The 21,911-nt window shown below is 44.9% G+C and overlaps 1 protein-coding gene across 4 annotated transcripts in view; it reads right to left on the reverse strand.

Annotated features, from left to right (window-relative positions):
* MFHAS1 (multifunctional ROCO family signaling regulator 1) overlaps window positions 1–21,911 on the reverse strand; it is a 97,272-nt gene that overhangs the window by 14,188 nt on the left and 61,173 nt on the right. The gene's annotated exons all lie outside the window — the stretch shown is intronic.

Consider the following 21,911-nt stretch of genomic DNA (forward strand, 5'->3'; position numbering starts at 1 on the left):
GTGTGCTCTGCATGTCCCGGATACACTCTCTCTCCAAGTAGATCATTAAATCCCTAAGAGCAGGGATGACTTCCATTCCTTAGTGTCCCCTTCACCTCGGCTACTAACTGGCAGCTCCCTATTCTCGCTCAGAGAAAAGGCGATCGCTAGCTTCTAGCTGAGGATGGTACCTGTTATTGCCCATATCCCCCTACTTAAATCTAGAAATTAAATAAACCAAACCAAGGACGTAAAACGTATGCCAACTAGGGAAAGATGCTACTGAAAATAAAACGTCAACTCTTTGGCAGCCACCACTTGTATAACCGTTGAAATTCCAGTGACTCCAAAGTGAAGCTGACAAAGGATAATAAAAAAAAAATCCTTTGCCTCAAAATACCATTTCTAAATGCCTCACTTTCAGCAGAACTCACAGTGATAAAGGAGGCCCATGTGCCAGCACTTGAACTGAGAGCTTTAAATGTACATCTTATTTCATCTGTGTAATGTCTCTCTAAGGGTTATCCTCATTTTAAAAATAGGATAATAATTGTCAGAGAAGTTATGTGGTGTACCCTGAGTCAAGGGCTACCAAGTGGCAGACCTGGGATGTGACCTTGGGAAGTCATCTCTGGGGGGCTTACTCTTTGCCACCACTGTCTGAGACCTCCTAGAGTGGGAACTGCTTCTTTATGTCTCCTAGAGGAGCAATTTAAAAACAGTTTTTAAATAAGGAACCAAGCATTGACATATTTGTAGTTTTATGATAAGACATTCATTTCCTGCTTTGAGAATTTTCATATGGTTTTGGACAATATGGACTGAATATACTTTGAAGTTCTTAACCAAACAACTGTCAACACCCAATTACTGCAAAAGTTAATTTAGCATGATTAGCTTATATCATGGATACGTGGGTATCAGAGCTATACTCTGACACAGCTAGGAAAAGATTCCAAAATATAAAAATGCAAGTTAAAAATGTAAACACTAAATGCTATCCAAGCAATAAAACGAACCAAAGAAACAGCACGTTAGAGCTGGATGAAAAGTTGGAAGTTGTCTGGTCCAAACACCACTTTATCAGTCAGAAACTCCTTGAGTTTAATGGATTTGCTTCAAGTCCCACAGATAACTGAGCATCTTTAAACCAACCCCACCTCCATACATCATGAGACTGGGACTGGAACAAGATGGTGCACTGAACACCCCAGGCCTATTAATGCCCTGGTCCTGGACTGCTCTCCCCTGGTTCCTTATGTGACAGTTTCAATTTGTACTTTCTGTCCCAAGATCACTGCCAAGGCCTGAACATACACTCGGCTTGTCTGGTTTCCCCTGAGTATGCTCTCCTGGTTGGAAATTCACACAGGCCTCTTTCAGCTGCCTGGGTGCCCAGGACAGAACTGCAGGTGTCAAGCCCTCACTCAGGCACCCATCCCTGGCACAGCTGGCTCCCTGGCCAGTTTTAGTGAGCAGACCAGTTTGGCAGAATTGAAATAATTTGTAGTAGACTATTAAGCATCCATTACCAATCTTTACTAAACTAACAGCTTTAGTGCCCCCCACCCCCAACCAGCCCAGCTTCCTAGTATCACACCGAACCAGGTCTAACTGGTTTTGTTTGGGTCCAACTCCCAGTGGCACTGCCAACCACAAAGCAGCATGAAAGCTCTCGGCACTGAGCAGTCTCACACATATAGAAAATTCACTTGATGCTGCAGAAAACTGAACAGTAAGCCTCACGGTTCACAATCTTCAGCATGTCCACACACTCCAACAAGCTACTGCGTGGTGCCAGTATTCTTAGGGTTGAAGAAATGGCTAAGATTTCTGTTGTTAGACTAAAAAAATAAAAAAATTGCTTTTTCTTCTCAAAAAATGTATCACGTTACAACAAATGGTTTCATCACTAGTGTTGTCTACTAGTATGGAAGATAGTTGTCTCAAATTTCTTTAACATAAACTTGATTTTCAAACCAAAGGGGCGCTGGGTGGCTCAGACAGTTGAACATGTGCTTTGGGCTCAGGTCATGATCTCTGGGTCCTGAGATCGAATCCCACATCAGGCTCCCATTTCACTGAGGAGTCTGCTTCTCCCTCTCCTCTGCCTCTCCCCCTTGCTCATGCACACACTCTCTTTCTGTCTCAAATGAATAAATAAAATCTTCAAAAAAAACCACCAAACAAAATACAGCCACTCACTGAGTATCTAAATAGGAAGATCTTACAGTGTGTGAGGAGATGCAGGGGATACAGGAATCTGAGGCAAGGCCTCTGATATGGAGGGTCCCAGCAACCGAGAGAGCAAAACATGCATAAAAAGAACTATAGTCCTGTGTGATCCTGAGCACTTATGAAATGTTAGAGGAACAATGAGAAGGACAGACTACTGCTGATTTGCAGGGCCAGAAAAGGCCTCAAAGAATGGAGAACACGATCTCAGAACACCTGGTAATATTCACTACCATGTACCTTATCATTATGCTGTTATATACGTCAGGGTGAACAGCACACATCAACCCCAGAAGAAAAAATGATGATCCCAGTAGCAGCTTACATTTATTGAGTATTTATTATGTGCTGATGCTATAAATGTATAACGTCACTTAGTCCTCATGACAACCCTACAAAGTAGGTACAATTTTTATCCTCAGGAGAGTGAGCCTCAGAGGGGTTAAGTGTTCACCAACATTCACAAAGAAGTAGCAGTGCCAAAATCTGGACCCTGAACGCTATGACTCCACTCTTCACCACCACACTGTACTGTCCTGGGCACGGGATAATTGTGATTATTTAAATTAGATAACACAAGAAGTACTAAATGTTGTGTCTGGCCTCTAGTAAGTTCTTGATACTATCACTATAGTGATAAGATTCTTTTTGAAAAGCTTTTCTAAATAGATAAAGAATTCATATGCAAATATTTGATGGGTAACCAGATTCTTTATAGTAAAGCAATAGACCGTAACTTACCTGCCTGCAAAACACCACATCACCAGAGATTTGAAAATGTCAAATGAAAAAAAAAATTAGATTCATTACACATCTATCATCACTAGCAAAAGCAAACAAGAAATAAATTCCAAAGTTGGTGGCAGTTGTAAAAAAAAGAAGAAAAAAAAAAGGAGCTACATTTACAGAAAATATGTCAGCAGCAGAGAGAGGACACATATACATGTGGCCTGGTATATTTCCATTTTCAGGAACTTGCTTCAAGGGAGTAGGCTTTCTCTCTAACAAAAACTATACAATGATTGCTCGTAGCAACACTATTTATAAAACAGTGAAGACTTGGTAACCCTCTCAAATGTCCGACAATGCAGAAATGATTAAAAACTATGACAAACTAAGAAGACAAGATCCTCTGTAGTCATTAAAAATCACGAGACTGGCATTTCTGTGTGGCAACGTAAACTTAAAACTACATTCTAATTAGAAACATCAACCGACAAAGAACAGAAATGAATTTAGAGTGAAATGGGTCATTCAAGACTGAATGGTCCCGAGGTTACTTATTTATTTTTATGTTTGAGTCCATGCTAAAACAAGACGAAAGCATGTTTCACAACTGAAGGGAAAAGCCAGCTTTAAATGCTAATGCTTGCTCTTCTGTTGGAGATTTTCTATTCGTGTGCAGGACACAGGCCATCAGTCTTCCTCTTGAAGAAGCAGAAATTTGGCCTGATGAACAGAGCACTGCATTCACTGAAGCTGTAGTAGGCCACTACACGGTCTCCTTGTGTCCATTCTGTTCTTAATTACTCGGGCTCAAGATTTCTGGCATTAAAAACTACCATATTAATTTTTCCCCCTGCCCCCCACCCCCGCTTCCGTGGAAAAACAGAACACAAAGTTTTATTATGATTTTTTAACAAAATCAACAGAAGTTAAGTGGGATGAACTCTTTTTCATCTTTTTCCTTCTTTCTTTCATTTTAAAATGATTTTATTTACTCGACACAGAGAGAGAGAGAGCACAAGCAGGGGGAGCGGCAGGCAGAGGGGGAGGGAGAAGCGGGCTCCCCCCTGAGCAGGGAGCCCGATGTGAGGCAATCCCAGGGATGACCTGAGCCAAAGGCAGACACTTAACGGACTGAGCCACCCAGGCACCTCCTTTTCATCTTTTCCCACTAAGCATCAGAATCCTCAAATATGAGGCACATTACTCAAAATACTACGAATTGATCATACTAATGACTCAAATCACAATATTAAACACCACAACCATTTCTTTTCAGTGCAAATAAAACCCACTTCCTGATGAGTGATAAAGATCTAAGTTATGAACATCCCTCAAAACAGCCAAAGTGGTCTTAGATACTAAAACAAATAATCATATAGGGTCTATTAAGTAAGGAATTCTCTAGACTTCTGCAGAGTGTCTTCAGCTCTACTACCCTAAAATTCACACCCCTCACCCCCCAAAGTCCACTGCTGTATTTTAATTAAGTGTGATTCTCGAGTAGCTGCTGTGAGATACACGAGTGCATGGTTTCCCACCTCCCCTCAGGGCAAAGGCAACATCATCTGAAACCTGTGAGCAGGAAGGTTCTCCACTCTGTAGGCCCATCAAGCTATCAGAAACAGCAAAGACTGGAGAACTCCAGGGTCACTTTATATGGAAGAGGAGAGCCAGAGAGAGATACCAAGACACCTTGTCTTAAGACCAAATAAAGCCCAGAAAGTAATATACACAGGAGAAGTACACAATCAACATTAAAATGTCCAATTTAAAAACATGCCACCCTGCACGCTTACGGGTGTGAGAAAAGGCAGAAGAGACCTCCCAATACTGGCTGGATCCAATATAACCAACCATTTGTAGACCTGGCTGCCATTTCAGAGGAAAGTCCCCCATGCCTGTACCCCCCACCCCCCGCCCTGGGACACACCACAGAGCCTCTCTCAGGTCCACGGCTGTGTGCCTCTTGATTGGCCACCGCTCAGAAGAAATAAAATAAATTGACCAGGTTGTATGTTTTGCTAATCCTAACTTTCAAAGAAATTCCATTTTGTTAAGCAGCCTTGGTCTCGGCCCTTTGAACTTTTTTTGGTGGTGGGGGGAGAGAAAGTAACGTGCAGGAAGGAGTGTAGCCAAGTGTTTGTAAAAACCTGAAAGGAGAGAAAATGCGTGGGAAATATCAGAGAGGGTGAGAGAACATGAGAGACTCCTCACTCTGGGAAACGAACAAGGGGTGGTGGAAAGGGAGGTGGGCAGGGGGATGGGGTGACTGGGTGATGGGCACTGAGGGGGGCACTTGATGGGATGAGCACTGGGTGATATGCTATATGTTGGCAAATTGAACTCCAATAAAAAAAATAAAAAAAAAAAAAAGCTGAAACAGCTGAAGATGCCCTGTAAATAAGCAGATCTGGGTCTTCCGTTTCGCAGCCCAGCACTGTGCCCATCTCTGGCAGTCACCTTTGTCACCTTTTCAAGACAGGGTATGATGCAGCCCCCTGGAGGGTGGAGAAGCCTGCTGGGTTGCCCCAGGTGGGATGAGTCACCTGTCAGCTTGCCGGAGCCAGCAGAGGATAAGCAGGGACCTATCCTCTGGGTGCTGACAAAATTCCCTGGGAAACTGGGGGTGGGCGTGGGGATGCTGCCAAACTCACTCAGGAGCTGGGGGGGGGGGGGCACCGGCTGGAGTCCTTGGAAAGCTACTTCCATGGGTGCTGCTGAATTCATGGGGAAGCCCGCTGGGACACCCTCAAAACCCCCTGGGAGGTACCCACCAGAACTGCTACTGAACTTGCCAGGAAACCGGCTGGAGTGCCCGGAGATTCAGCAGGGATCTTCCTGCTGGTAAGAGAGCTGGGACGCCTATAGACAATGTCCAGCTTTGGAGAGTTCTGGAACTCCAAGAAGAGTCCCCAAAACTGCAAGGATGCTGCCTTCTTCCTGTGAACAGAGTTTGCTTTTGGCTCAATTAGTTCCCCTTGGAAATGAGTCAATGATGGACCACTTAGTAACTGGATACATCCTAAGGTACGAATTCCAAAGGCAGCTGCAAAAACCCACACCATCAGAAATCATGAATTTCTTGTAAAATTGTATTTTCATTTCCACGATATAGCCCTGTAATTCTTCAAAAGGCAGAGTCTATTTTCTGCCTCCAGCCATTTGTTGATCTCTTGAGACCAGTTTTGATTCTGAAAGCTGAGATTTCTTAAGAAAAAAAAAAAAATCAAATGCCTCGATGCTTTGGGGACAATATGTAAAGTTTTATCAGAAAGAGATTATAATCTACAAGCCAAACAGGAGCAGGTCAACCGGGGTTCTTGGACATGCCCTGGAACTAAAGGTTCAACTCAGTTCCTATCTTCAGTGAGTTTTCATGGCCTGCTTGTCAGACTGCACTAAACAAACTAAATTTCAACACTTGCTTCAACTTCTACCCAACATCCTCCAAGGTGGTGGCAGTGGGGACAGTTACAGGCAGAAGGAAAAACAGAGATCACACTCTTGATTACTTCTCTGACTCACACAATGATTCTAACCTCTGAAGTCCTCAGACTCTCCTAATGAATAATAGAAGCCAAGTCAAGTAGGAACCCCAGCCTGGGCAGAAATGACTGATCCCTGTAATTTTTTCCTTTTATGGAAGGGGCTCCGTCTGGAAGGAACAAGCTCATGAAAAGCTGAGCGTGTTCCCTCCAGACGGAGCCCCACCTGTTTCGCCCTAATAGATGCTAAGAGATGATGGTCCTATAGTAATGTCTGCTTGCCAATTACACGAAGCTTTGTTTGTTTGTTTGTGTGAGGGAGAGAAGGAGGTGACTAGGTTTCTCAGACACACTACGCCAAGCAGGGCTGCATTCAGCCCCTCCCTGATGGAGAAGTACTCTGGTCTCTTTTGGACCAAAAGAGTTGTGACCTAAGATCACAGCGCCCCTCCCAAAGCATCTGACCAATGTTCAACCAGGGGGAGAAAAAACACTGCTTAACATGATTTCTTTTCAAACCCCCACCTGAATTTTGTCACTTCCTTCACATCACAAGCTTACACTTCCCTGTCCTCAAGTCTGCTTTTCTTTTTTGTTTTTTTTCCACACATCCAATCTTCTTACCCTTCTTTCCTACCACTTCCTCACACTTGGCTCACTGACATCGCCTCTCCTACAGCCCCCCACTTCCATTATTCACAGTGGAAGAAGAACCCCATTGCCTCCTCCTCCAGGCTGCTCTTCTGCCTAGATTCCCCACCTGCTAAAAAGCAGGAGTCTCTGAATTTACAGTCTCCTCCTCAAGTGTTCATCATGGCACCAGGATGAGATACCATGTAGAAACTTCATGAAGATTCCACTTTTAACTGTGAGGTTGCAGCAGACACAAAAGAAATATCCCTAGGGGCCAGAATAAACATCCAGGACAGCAGCTGAACCTGGCTGTGGTGGCATTTATTACATGGAGGAGAAATGATTCCAGGGAAGTTGCAGGAAGTTCAGGAGCCTACTAGGAAGGCCTTTGTCTTTGGATCTAAAAGACTAAACATGAGCAAAAGAAAAGATTATCTCAAGGTTCTTTATACTTTCTGGTCTCAGAGTCTTCCTCAGTCCCAGATAAGCCCAGATAACATACAAATTTCAATAACACAAAAACAAGTTCTCCTGTCTTTAGATAATATATGAGATTTCTCTAGAATGTCTAAAAATAAACCACCTTGCATCTTAGAAATGCAGAACCATGAGGTACCACTTGAGGGTCAGATGAGGTGGTTTTCTTTCTTTCTATTTTTTTTTTTTTTTAAGATTTCATTTATTTATTCACAAGAGACACAGAGAGGCAGAGACAAGGCAGAGGGAGAAGCAGGCTCCCTGTGGGGAGTTTGATGTGGGAGTTGATCCCAGGACCCCACGATCATGCCCTGAGCCAAAGGCAGATGCTCAACCACTGAGCCACCCAGGCGCCCCTGATGAAGTGGCTTTCTGACAGGAAAGCATTCATACCATGATAAGCACATTTTAAAAACTCACTACCCACAGGAAGTGCCAAGGGCTGGTGCAAAAAATATTGACAAATTCATGCAAGAAAGTCAATAATGAATGGACACACTGTGAGAAGGTAAAGCTTCCAGAGTTGAAGTTCCAGAGGACAGCTAAGGCCCTCGACGACACTATTCTCTTAGCAGTGACCACAAACATGAAGTGAATGAATCCATTCCATACGTACACATACCCCACTGGGGTTAGGAGCTGAAATGAACCGGTCGGCTGCTAGCTCAGCCAAGCAGTTTGGTAATGGCCTCACAGATATACACGTCCCCCAGAAAATGTCCACGAGGACTTACCCCAACCTGTCCTCACTGACCCTTAGAAGGTCTGCCAGGGTCTGACCCAAATCAAAGCTGGCCTGTCGAAGAGGGCCCACGGCTCCTGCCTCTTCCACCATTGACTCAACTTGCCTTTCTGCAGACGCGTATGCTTGCCACTTGGCTCCATTTTCATTGCTAAGGGTTTATATAAATACAAATCCACCCAAGAAAGGAAAAATATTTCCTTTTTTCCTGCTCTGGATAAAGTTCCAACAGACTTGGCTAAGGATTAGACATGCTTCACAGATCAAAGAGTGTATGGGGGAAGGTGGCCGGGGGAAGCAGAGCCCAAACCCAACTCGGCCTTCCCTCTCTCAAAATGCAAGTGAGGATTATAAAAAGCCCACGCTGCTGGACTAAAGTGCTTTCAAAAGGTTACTCTTTATTTGGATAGCCTGTCACCTACTTCTTACTGGAAACGGTTCCAGGCTCAGAGAAGTTAACACAGACAGCATGAAAGCATTCCAACTAAAATGGTCTCTCTCCAACCCTAGCTCTCCTTTCAACTGAAAATGGGAGGAACTTTTATGACTTGAACTGAAATTTGAGACACTGACCCAAAAGCCTTATCAAAATCGACCCGATTTGGAAGTACAAGGATGATCAGAGGCCATATGTTTGCTTGTCTCCTAACAGGGAAGATGACAAGATCTCTACAAATTCATTGTTCTCGTAGGCAAAAGGAATGAGTGTCGGGCTGGGTCAGGGGAGCCAAGGAGCCCCTTCCTGGGGGACCAGAGACACCTACACACTTAAGTCTGGAAAGATCCCTGAGATGGTCCAGCTTGCTTATTTTGCACAGGATTGATAACTCCCACACACATAAACAAACACTACAGGAGAATCTACTGCAGGGCCCACCCCCTTCCTTCACTCCATAATGTGAGCTTCCCTTTACCTACTCTCCCTGCCGAGTTTCACTCCCAGAAGATCCAGACTGGACTTGGGGCCATTAGAAACAAACAACAAGCATCCAGTAATGGTGCAAAACCAGAAATCTGGGGCAGCCCTGGTGGCGCAGTGGTTTAGCGCTGCCTGCAGCCCAGGGTGTGATCCTGGAGATCCGGGATCGAGTGACACATCAGGCTCCCCACATGGAGCCTGCTTCTCCCTCTGCCTGAGTCTCTGCCTCTCTTTCTCTCTCTGAATAAATAAATAAATCTTAAAAAAAACAAAAAAAAAAAACAAAACAAAAAAAAAAAACAAAACAGAACTCTGTGGCCTCTCTAACTTCTTACAAGTTGGAATTATGAACAAGAAAGAATTCTTTATATTTCAATGGCACCTCATCTTGAAGCAGATATAGCTGGCTTCCAGAATGAAAGCTAAATACAGATAGAGAAGGAAAAGAACATAATCATGAAAGTATTAAAACCAATTAGAAAGTATGGGATGAGAAAGGAAGGAAGGGAGGGAGGGAGGAAAAAAGGGCTTACCAAATAGGCCTCGCTTCACCTAGGGAAAGGGTGTGCTGAGGAGGAGCCAATTCTCTGAGTGGCTCATTCTATGTAGAACCCACCACTCAACTAGGCTTGCATTTACCTTGTCTTGAGCTCTTCACTGGATATTGGACCAAGATCCAACTACGTATTAAACATTGTCACTTGGATACTGACATGTCCAAAATCAAACTCTTCTAAGTTACTCTTTTCCAAGGCTTCCCCATGTCCATTAATGTCCATTCCTCTCTTCCAGCTACTTTGGGCAAAAGATGTAGAACCACCCTTATCCTACCCTTTCCTCACACCCACAGCATCAACACAACCTGTTGCTCTGCTCCAATCCCACCCAACCTATCTGAACACTTCGTCAGCTCCCTTCTCCACACCACCATCCATCTGGACTACTGTGGTGCTCTTCTAGCCCATCTCTGGCCTCGCAGTCCATTTCCCAACTGAAGCCAGATGGGTTCTTTTAGAATGCAGACAGACCAGGTCATGTCACTTGGCTCAGAACCCTCCCCCACTCCTCTGTCACTGAGAACAAAGCCTAAGCATCACAAAGGTCTACAAGGTCCCATGTGACCTGCTCCTGTCTACCTCCTGCCCCTGTTCCTTCATCCTGCTCCCTGTCCTGACCACTTTGCTCCCCACCTTCTCCTTGTCCCCCATACTCACTTCATTCAGGTCTCTGTTAAAGTCCCCATCTCAAAAAAGAAAAAAATCTTCCCTGACCCCCTGGTATGAGATAGCATCCTCCCCTTCTAGTCACTCTCCATTCCACTACCTGATTCATTTTTCTTCACAGTACTTCTGTCTACCCGACATAGATTGGCTGATGATGTGTCTCTTGTCATGTAAGCTCCACAGGTGTGGAGATTTCCCTTGCTCACTGTTGGATGCCAAGCATCCAGAAGAACAGTGCCTGGTACACACAGCAGGCCCTCAGCACATGGTGAAAACCTGAATCAACGAATGGCCGAATCCATAGATGGAGGGCATATCCAAGGCAGCCTCTCAGGTTCCCTCAGGTCTGTGGTTCCAAATCTGACACTGGTCAGTGCATGGTCAAGCCCTTAGAGTCAAAGGCGGCAGCCTTTACTTCCAGAGGGTAGACAAATGCCCAGCCAGGGCCGGTTTCCAAGCCTTACAACAGCACTGCCTCCTCCACACACCACGGCAGGGTGCAATAACCAGAAGTGCTCTGGGACATCACCCTACATTTCGGTCTTACTTGATCCTGCCATCTTTTTCAAACTTAAGAGAAAGCCATGACAATGTTGAAATCCATTTGGGGAGATTCTAATGCCAACATCTTAACATATTTTCTAAATGTTAAGAATTACATAGTTCAGAGACTCTGAAACCATCTTCCCTAAACCATCTTTAGGGAAACCTGCACATGTAGCTAAAAACACCATCTTCTGAACTGTAGCTGAAAATGGGTTATTTTTGAGAGAAGTAGGGTGAGGGGGGCAGGGAGGGGAGAGTCGAGGTGCCACAAATTATTTAGTGCTCTGGGTGTGGGGTAGGGGAGACTACAGCTGAAAGGAGATCTTTTTTTTTTTTTTAAGATTTTATTTATTTATTCATGAGAGACAGAGAGAGAGAGAGAGAGAGAGAGAGAGAGAGAGAGGGAGAAGCAGGCTCCATGTAGGGAGCCTGACATGGGACTCGATCCCAGGACTCCAGAATCACGTCCTGGGCTGAAGGCAGGTGCTAAACCACTGAGCCACCCAGGGATCCCCTCTGAAAGGAGATCTTAGTGCGCACCCCCCCCCCACTTCCTTTCCAGTTACCTAGCTTCCTCTCACACAGGCGCTGACCAGCACTCTGCTGGGTTCTCCAGGGGACTCTGCAGATCTCTGGAGTTCTCTCTCTTTACCAGTCCTCTGTCCCTCTAATGCTAAAAGCTCTACTTACCTTGGTCTCCTTAACTCAGGGAGCCTGCCAGGATGCCTCAGTGCCCTCCCTGTACCCCAGCCGAGGGTGCTAAGCTGGGGCAGTCACTTCAGTCCCTCAGGACCATTGTCCTTTGTTGCCTGATACAAGGGGTCTTGAAAAAAATCATCATTTTATATGTTTTGCTGGGTTTTTTATTTTCAAGTGCAAGGGTAAAGACAATCTTTGTTACTCTATCTTTACTGAAAGTGGAAGTGTGGCTACTGGATTTGAAGTACTTTCTATATTATGAAGGATACAGTTTCTTTCTAAATGGTTACCCTGCCATCAAGGTTAAAAACTTAAACACTGGGATCCCTGGGTGGCGCAGCGGTTTGGCACCTGCCTTTGGCCCAGGGTGCGATCCTGGAGACCTGGGATCGAATCCCACGTCAGGCTCCCGGTACATGGAGCCTGCTTCTCCCTCTGCCTAGGTCTCTGCCTCTCTCTGTCTCTCTCTCTCTGTGTGACTATCATAAATAAATAAAAAGAAATTAAAAAAAAAACTTAAACACTTCTAACAACATTGAATCAAATGACTTGTCTCAGTCATTTCCCCACCCCATATCATTACAGATGGGGAGAAAATATTTGCAAAGGAGATATCTAATAGGGCTTGTATCTAGAATATATAAAGAGCTCTCAAAACTCAATACGAAAATTATTATGTAATATATAATACATGTTAAAACTTCCCAAATTATACACTTACAAACTGTGTGTTTTACTCTATGAAAATTATATCCTAACTATATTTCAATTAAAAACAAACAAAAATAAAACATACCTTATAATTAACCAAAAACCTGAAGCATCACCAAGAAACACCAAGGCATGACTGCCTTCCCCAAGAAAATGAAGTGCTTGATTCCAGGGAGGACATATTTCATTTATAATATCCCATGAGTTCCCTGCTAAAGAATCAAGGATGTCATAGATCAAAAGTATAGAAGGCAGAAGTGCCATATATGCATGTATCTTTGGGGCAAGATTCTTTTTTCGGCTTTTATTTACAATTATTTCATTTGTGCTTCACTGTGATTTTTGTAAAAGAAAAAAGTACATTTTGTTAGGTGAATTCAAGCTGAAGCTCTACTCAATCCTGTAACAAAGTTCTAATGTTAAAAACACCACATCAGCTCAGGTCATGATCTCAGGGTCCTGGGATTGAGCCCATGGGGTTCCCTGCTTCTCCCTCTCCTTCTGCCCCTCCCCCTGCTTGTATTCTCTCACTTTCTCACTCTCAAATAAATAAAATCTTAAAAGAAAATACTACATACTAACTAATCTCTAATAATAATTGGTAGGTGATGCTACCTACCAATGGCTATTAAATTAGTAGGTCAAAATAGTTCAAGATAATTGATGGTTGTAAACTTCTGAGGAGGAGCAGTAATATGGGAGCAACCAATGATAGCTTCTACAAGACAAACATGCTAGAGTTGACATATGGGATAAGTCCAGGGGTCAAATGCCCACATATCTCTAATCACTTAGAGACATGGAAGCTGGGTTTCTTTCTGCTCTTCTTCCCCTTCCACTTCAGGAAATTTCTCTCTACCTATTATAAGATTAAGAACATTATCACACAGAAGTGAGACAGATGCTTTAGTTCATCAAACACTATTTCACCAAACTTCTAGGAGAAGGCAAGGCTAAGGGTCAGGACACTGGCTCCTTTCAATCTTGAAGCACAGAGTAATCCACTGGCTGACTCATAAAAGCAGCTCAAAAGAACAGTACTGTCTCTCCACTTAGACTGGAAATTACACTAGAAAAAGCAACCATAATCATCTCATCATCCATGAGAAAATCTGTCCTGCTTTTCATGGAAGGGAAAAAAAATCTCCTTTATTTCTTGAGCTGAGAAAGTATACCAAAATTATATCCAAATTCTTTAATTGAAACCAAATTTGCATCAGAGGTTACTAATCTAATAAAGCTTTTAACGATTCCAAAAAGCCTCTATCACCCCGAATCCTTGGTTCCAGCCTCCAGCCTCACTGCAGCCAGCCATGGCCCTGAAGCCCAGCCCAGCCCTCAGATGTGGGAGCTCTTGCCTTCCGTATCTTCATCCTCACTGCGGGCTCTAGCCCTTATCTATCCATACATCCTCGCCTGCACACTCCACTATGGACTGAGTGCCAAGACATATGGCTACGGATAGTCTTTCATAACTTCGTAGGTTATATGGGCTTTGTGGTTCAGCCTGGAAGCCAAACCTGCATTTAGAGCATTGTCACTTCAGGGCTGTGTCTTCCCCCTTAGAGTCAGTAGACGGAAAAGAATTTTTGGAGCATAGCCCTTTGTAGGTTAAGGACAATCCACATAATCCAACAACAAACTTTGTCCTTCTACCCCACAAACCTATTAAAAGGGATTTCTAAGGCACAAGCAATATCACGCAGCCATAGGTCAACCATAGGTGACATCGGTCTTCTATACCTTGTTCATTGCTCCAGTGTATCCCCTGATTTTCTGCTACAGCAGAACTACAGAGATTTCTGATTTTCCAGGAGACAGGGGAGAAGGCTCAAAATGAGCATGAATGCCCTGGCGAAGTCTGAAAAATGGCTCTACCACTTATCCACTGTGTGACCTTGGCAAAGTTATCTAGCCTCTCTGAGCCTCACTGTTCTCATCTGTGAAGTGTAGATAATAAGTGCCAAACATGACCTCATAGGAGCACTACAAGAATTCAACTGACCTAATCCTATGCCTGGCACATAGTAGCACTAACTGTTCACTTCTTCCTCATATCCTTGTTAATATGAAACCAAGGTTTATGCAGAAATAACTTCTGGAAAGAGGCCTAACAGAGGAGCAAGTGAAAAAGGCCTGACTCTCCTATCACTTTCCCCCAAATCCCTGTTGCTACCATTATATTATATCCCTCCTCCAAGGCAGCACATTTCCTCTAGAGAACATCTAGCACTTTTGTACATTTCTAGAGGAAGAGTAAATGTGTACCTCTTCTCTGGAGAGAAATTTGGCATTCTACTTCAAGGTACTACAGGGGTGTCTGGGTGGCTCAGTCCATTAAGCATCTGTCTTCAGCTCAGGTTATGATCTTAGGGTCCTGGGATTGAGCCCCACATTGGGCTCCCTGCTTGCCCAGTATCCTGCTTCTCCCTCTGCCCCTCCCTCCTTGTGTGTGCTCTCTCTTTCTCTCTCAAATAAATAAAAACCTTAAAAAAAAAGTATTTACAAATATACCCACAAATGTCAAAGGATATAGTCCTAAGTGTTTCCTCAATATGATTTCTAGGGATCCCTGGGTGGCGCAGCGGTTTGGCACCTGCCTTTGGCCCAGGGCGCGATCCTGGAGACCCGGGATCGAATCCCACGTCGGGCTCCCGGTGCATGGGGCCTGCTTCTCCCTCTGCCTATGTCTCTGCCTCTCTCTCTCTCTCTCTCTGTGTGACTATCATAAATAAAAAATAAAAAAATGTTTAATAAAAAAAAGAATTTTTTAAATATGATTTCTAAAGTAAAAGACTAAAAATGACTCAAATGCTCATTGAGAGAAGCCTGGTTAAAAACAGCTTATACAATGGATTATCACACAACCAATAAAAAAAAGAAGAGAACCAGAGAGCCTATATGTATTAGTACATCCCGAGTATATATTTAACTTAAAAAAAAAAAAAAAAAAAAAAGAGCCAAAGTAGTGTTTCTATTCTGCTACCATTTTGGGGGGTGGGAGAGGGAAACCTCTCTCTTCACCTATTTATACATGCAAATATATATTTATAAAAACACAGAGCATCTCTGCAAGGATACCCAGCAATCCTGGCTCTCTCCAGTGGGGCAAATGGACATCTATGGACAAAAGAGAAGACTTTCTTTTTCTGGTAGAGCCTTTTGCTTTTTAAAAGGTACCACCAAGTACACAGACTACCTATTAAACATCAAATTTAAGTGGCACCTGGCTGGCTCAGTCAGTAGAGCATGCGATTCTGGATCTCAGAGTTCTAAGTGTGGGCCCCATGTCAGGCATAGAGATTACTTAGAAAAAAACAAAAAAGAACATTTAAAATAAAAAAATAAAGACAAACCTTTCTCTACCCCAGTGTAATTTTTTTCCCTTTTGAATAGCTTTCTTGTTTTTTTTTTTAAGATTTCTTTATATTTATTATTTTAATTATAAAAAGGTTAATGTGTGCTGGTATTAACAAGTAATTAACATAACGTGTAAAGGAAAGGTTAGAATCACTTTCCTTCCTTGACCTCTTCCCAGGTATCCAGGTCTCCTTGCTTACCTCTCTCCTTGCTCAGCTCAGACATACTGAATACTTATCTACACACCAGGGATTTTTCTGGTTAATTTCTTTTCTATCACGTATACAGTAAGTACAGCGCAATGTTCTTTTCTTTCATCTGACTATGGTAGCCTCAGAGTGACAACTATCTGTTCCTGACTTCTTCATTCATCTAATATCAATATCTTTCTCATCCCTGGTCCTCCCCTACCCTTGGAGGGTGAATCTGCTTGCGCACATTCCCACCTGGTAGTCCTTCCCAGGGAGCCCTCCCCACACCCTCTGGGGCTGGATCCTGCCCTGGTGGCATCTCAGAGACAGGGGTACCCTGGGACAAACTGGGGCAAACTGCACCCCGCTGGCCAGGCACTGAAGCAGGGACTCTGGCCCAGTGCGAAGTGTTATTCCAGACTCAGCTGAAGTGCCATTTGCATCATGGGATTAAACCATCTAAAAGGAGAAGCCACTGGAAGCTTTTCACAAACCCAAATCACACATTTAAGAAAAAATAGCACAAGTGATAGAGAAAAGCTCTCCAGCAAGCAGAGGCTTCTAGTTTCAGCATCCTTCACTACCCCTCTTCCTTTACAAGCCCACAGAAATGAGAGCAAGTGAGTCCAAAGGGGCCGGTATCTGGGTCTGGGTTACACAGCTGGCCCCCCTGTTGGGGCCTGAGCGGGTCTCTGCCTGGCCTTGGGGTGACAGGGAGCAGCTGCCGGATGGAGCCAGAACGAAAGGCTGGGGGATTAGCAGCTTCTGTGCGAGGCAGAAGGGAGTGGAAACGGAAGGCCACTTACTACTAAGCCTATTTCCACCTTCCATTTCTCGGTTCTTAGATTTCATCACAGCAAATTTCATGGAATGCCAGGAAGTACTTATAATCTTTGTTCAGCAAGGTGGGTGGTGATCACCTCCTTCCCAAATACGCTTCGATCCATATAAGATCATTACTAATCCCAGGGGCTACGAAAGTATAAAGTGATCTCCACTGATTAATCAAAATTTGATTTATGACAGAGCTTTGCATTTTCTTTAAAAGAAGGCGGGCACTTTTAAAAATCCTGACAACCAGCACGTGATGTTGAAACCTCACCACGGCATTTCTATGAGGACTTGACCTAGATCAGAGAAATCCTCCTCAGACCTCAAGTTTGAAGATGTTAGTAGGTACCATGCAGGGTCTCAAGCAAGGTTTTTTCTTCTTTCTTTCTCTCTCTCTCTCTCTCTCTCTCTCCCCCTCCCTCCCTCCCTTCCTTCCTTCCAAATTTTATTTATTCATGAGAGACACAGATAGAGGCAGAGACATAGACAGAGGGAGGAGTAGACTCCCCACAGCCTGATGTGGGACTCGATCCCAGGACCCTAGGATCATGACCTGAGCCAAAGGCAGACGCTCAACTACTGAGCCACCCAGGTGCCCCTCAAGCAAGGTTTTCATAAGACTCTACAGATATCAAGTCTACTGACAACCCAGGGGACTTAACAGTAACTTCTAAACTCATGCAAAAGACAGGTGGGTCTACCTAGCATCAAAGCATCTGATTAGCTTCAGGAGGGCCTAGCCTGAGCCTGAGGAGGAGGAGGAGGGTGCAGTGCTGGCCTCAGAGGCTGGTTCCTACCTGCACCACCTCCCAGCAGTGGGTCCCTGAGCAAATGGCTTTAAGGGCAATCAGCCCAGGTTTCCACATCCCCCTGGGGGGATGACACCACATGCCATGTAGGCCTATAGTGAGGACTGAATGAGATCATACACATGATGTTTAGCTGGAGGCTAGCTGCCTCCCCCCACCCCCTGGGTTGCTGGCCTCCACCCAGGGCTGGCCACCTGGCCACAGGCAGCCAATTCTGAAGCGTGGCGGCAACTGGTAGCCTGGTGAGAAAAGCTGAAGTAGGCGGATCAGATGGCTCCGTGGGGAACTGGAAATTGGGGTGAGAGACAGAATTAGTGCCTGAAACAGAGAGAGGCGGTCATCTGCATCCCATACAAGCTGCTGGTCTGAAGGAAGAAAAAAAATGGGGCAAGTCCTTAGGGAGAGGCTGAGGGACAGAAGATGGGAGGGAGGCCAAGCTGGGAGACAGGGGACCTTGGTGGTGACAGGAGACCAAGTCAGGGGAATGGACATGGGAGTCAGGTGACTGACAAACGGAATGACAGGAGGGCTCATCAGACAGGGGATGTGGGACAGAGGACTCAGAGTGACTGGGACAGAGGGACAGAATGACACAGACCAGTCCCAACTTCCCAATCACAAGGAAAGCCTGGACGTTGTTTCCTTTCCTTGGATTCTGGGATTGCTCTACTCTTGACATAATCCTGCTTTTCTTCTCTTAAATTAACTCACAAGTGCTGACTAGAACATAATAATTAATAAATGGCCTTTATTGAGCACAACCATTTCTTTCATTAACTGCAAGTTATTATTTGCAATTAATTACAAAGCCCTAATAAGTCATTATGAAAACAACTTTTGAAGCCTAAACTTTACAAGTAACAAAGTATTTCTCTGTATCTAGAAAAATGCTTTGCAAGAGCCCAGTGAGCAATGCTGCTGGAAAGGAGAGATCAAGGACTAGGCATTGAGACCTGGCTTCTACTGCCAGGGATGCACTAACTACCCTGCAAGGTCCTGACAACCCTTGACTTTTCCGGGCTCCAGTCCTTCAGCTGCAAAAGGAAGAAGCTGAACTGGTTTATCTCCGGGGTCTGTTCAGCTTAAAATAGTCTGTTCCAGCTTAAAATACTGTGAAAATGTATTTTCTACTGAATTTTCTAGGTTTCTCAAGTGAAGATGCCTCAAAAATTTAGCATCAAGTAGAGCAATCTCTTAAACAGGCCAAACAAATGTGACCTGGGCTCTCCTCAGCCACCCTCTCATTACTTCCCTACTTTACCCCTCTCCTGCTTCCATATAAGAGAGTGCATCCCTCTGGTACCCAGAAGGACGTGTTCAAGAGCTGTCTCTTGCACTCAGCACAGAGAACAGCCAGGGGCCTGAGAAAAGAAAAGGCCAGGAAAGCCCTCTATGCAGAGATTCGTCTATCTCCCTAGGCTTCAAAGAACTCAGCCACCCAGTATATGCAGGAGTCTGAGAGCTCACATAAAAGGTCTGTTCCTCTTCCCTATGACAGCATATTTCCCTGGAGTGAAAAAAACAATGATAAACTGTACAAAAAGAGCAAGGTTTAATTTTCTATAGAAATAAAAGTACTTTTCATTCCCCACTTAGCAAAAAGCAGTGCCTTCCAGGAGCTCACAATTACATGCATTTAGCCAGACCGAGATTTTTCCACCTGTGCAGCTCTGTGCTCTAACACCAGCCTGTCCACCAAGGTAGACCTGCTGTCCCGCCCATGCTATATACTTCCTGAGAAGACACTGGTAAGCAGACAGGCAAACCTCACAAATGAGGCCTCCCTCTCCAGGGGCTTAGCAGGGACCAGAATGACATGAGGCCAATCTCTGCTCACCCTCAGACAACTACCATCTGCTAGAAATGCAGGCCTGGCCCCCTCCTAACCCAGAGCATGGGTGTCCCTGCAGTCATGATCCACTGGACCAGAGAAAACAGGCCCCCCTATTTGGCCCCAAAAGAATTCAAGTCCCCCTTAAATTGGACGCTGCAGGCCATTTCAGAGTCCTCTGGCCTGGCTCAGGGAAGGCCAAGCTGAAGGTGTGCAGACCCTAAAAGCTGAGGCTTCAAGGGCAAAGGTTCTCTCTCTTTTCTCTTTCCCCCTGCTCTCTCTCTCATACACACATACACATACACACCCTTTCCTGCTCCATCAGAAGTGGAATTTAATGCTTGCCTCTATGTACTATAAGGCAACTCATAATACAGGATCCTACTCCCAAAGCTCACCGAATTGCACAGGTGCAGATCATCTCTAAGAGGTACAACTGTTTGTGATCAAGAAGGAGTTAGCCTTCAGAGGCTAGAGTGAGAGAGAGCATCCACTTGTCCTGAAGTTCAAGGAAAGAAAAACGGATCAGAGAGCAGGCAAGCAAGTTGAGGCAGGACACCAAGGAATCCGGGAATGAGGTGTTCACAGCAAGGTCCTTTAGAAAGGCCTGTCAGGATCTGTTCCAGCCCACATTCAGTATTTCTAGGTTCCCGGGCTAGACTCTTTGGGGACCAGCTTTTACCGGGGAGAAGACAACAGGGAGTAGCCAAGCCTAGAGCAACTTCAACTATCCTTGAGAGTCCGCACAACACAGAACTCTCTTCACCAAAGTGTAAAGGGCAGGAAGAATGGATTAGTTTGCTAGGGCTGCCATAACAAAGTATCACAGACCAGGCAGCTGAAAGAACAGAAACTTGTTTTCTTACGATGCTGGAGGCTAGAAGTCTGAGATGGAAGCATCAGTGGGGTTGGTTTCTTCTGAAGCTTCTCTCCTCGGTTTGCAGATGGCCGTCTTGTCCTCTCCCTGTGTCCTCATGTGGTCTTCCCTCTGTGTGTGTCTGGGTCCTAATCTCATCTTTTTAATGATTTTATTTATTTATTTAAGAGAGAGAAAGCGTGTGTGCATGAGAAGGTTGGGGGGAAGCAGAGGGAAAGGGAGCAGCAGATTCCTCTCTGAACAGGAAGCCGGACCTGGAGCTCGATCCCAAGACCCTGAGATCCTGACCTGGACCGAAGGCAGGCACTTAACTTACTGAGCCACCCAGGTGCCCCTAGTCTCATCTTCTTATGAGGAGACCAGTCATATGGGGTTAGGGCCCTCCCTCATGACCTCATTTAATTTTAATCTCCTTCTTAAAGAGCCTATCACCAGGACGCCTGGGTGGCTAAATAAATACAATAAAATCTGAAAAAAAAAAAAAAAAAAAAGACCCTACCTCCACATAGAGTCACACTCTAGGGTGTGGAAGCTAGGACTTCAACATATGAATTTGGGGTGTGTGTGGGGGTCCCATTCAGCCCATAAAAAAGACTAAATAAGAACATCTTCAAAATGCTAGGTTTCTTTTGTGACCCCAGAGGTAGACTCTTAATCTTCAGTTCTTGGAGACTGTATAAATTATAACTTGGATAACTTGAGAAGGCTCAGACCTAGAAAGAGTCCAAGATACCAACTGGCTGGACAGCTGTACTCAAGGGGTTCTGATAATGCACTGATGTCAACTTCCTATCAACTTCCTTCCTTTACAGTTAACACATATTCATTGTCAAAAAAAAGAAAAGAAAAGAAAAAAAAGATCCCAGGCCTTGACCCTGGCCAGGCACCTGCTGGGAGCACCACCAGCAACTTGAGCATCCTCAACCCGGAAGGAAGCCAGGGACAGCGGAAGCGTGCAGAGTGTGTGACGTTTGTGCCAGCCACCCCCCAGCCCAGCTGCCTGAGGAGCCCGTGGGAGCCCCAGCCGGTGCAGCCCATGCTGGTGGCAGGCGAGGACAACATCCGCTGGGCATGTGAGGACACAGTAATGAAGGACCCCTTGGAGTGTCACAACCACATGGAGAGGATCCCCGCCAGCCTGGGCGGCCTTCTGCTCACCCTGTGGGGCCTGTGGATCCAAGGCCCCTGCCTGGTCTCTCAAAAGGATGCCCACCCAGGCCCTCTCTGCCGTGCCTCCCTCTCAGAGACCATGCTCATGAGGAAGGGCTTATGCCCCTTACTGATGGGAAGCATTTCATACTAATGTCAAGTATAGAATAAACACAAGGAACTCCCCCCCACCCCCCCAAAAAAAATCTCAGTGGGAAATGATGATATAAAATGAAAAATAAATGTCCCTCTTCCTCCTGACTACAAGTTGATTCCACAGAGGTAACTGCAGATGGTCCAGGACTTACAAGGATGTGAAAGTGGATGCATATGGTGGAAACCACACTTTGAATTTCAAATTTGGATCTTTCCCCAGGCTGGCGACCTGCAGTATGATCGTCTCCGTGATACTAGGCATTGGCAGTGAGCTGTAGCTCCCAATCAGCCACACCATCTTGAGGGTAAACCACCCATATACTCGAACA

The sequence above is a fragment of the Canis lupus genome, chromosome 15, assembly GCF_048164855.1.
Source record: "Canis lupus baileyi chromosome 15, mCanLup2.hap1, whole genome shotgun sequence".
In the NCBI taxonomy this organism is placed as follows: Eukaryota; Metazoa; Chordata; class Mammalia; order Carnivora; family Canidae; genus Canis; species Canis lupus.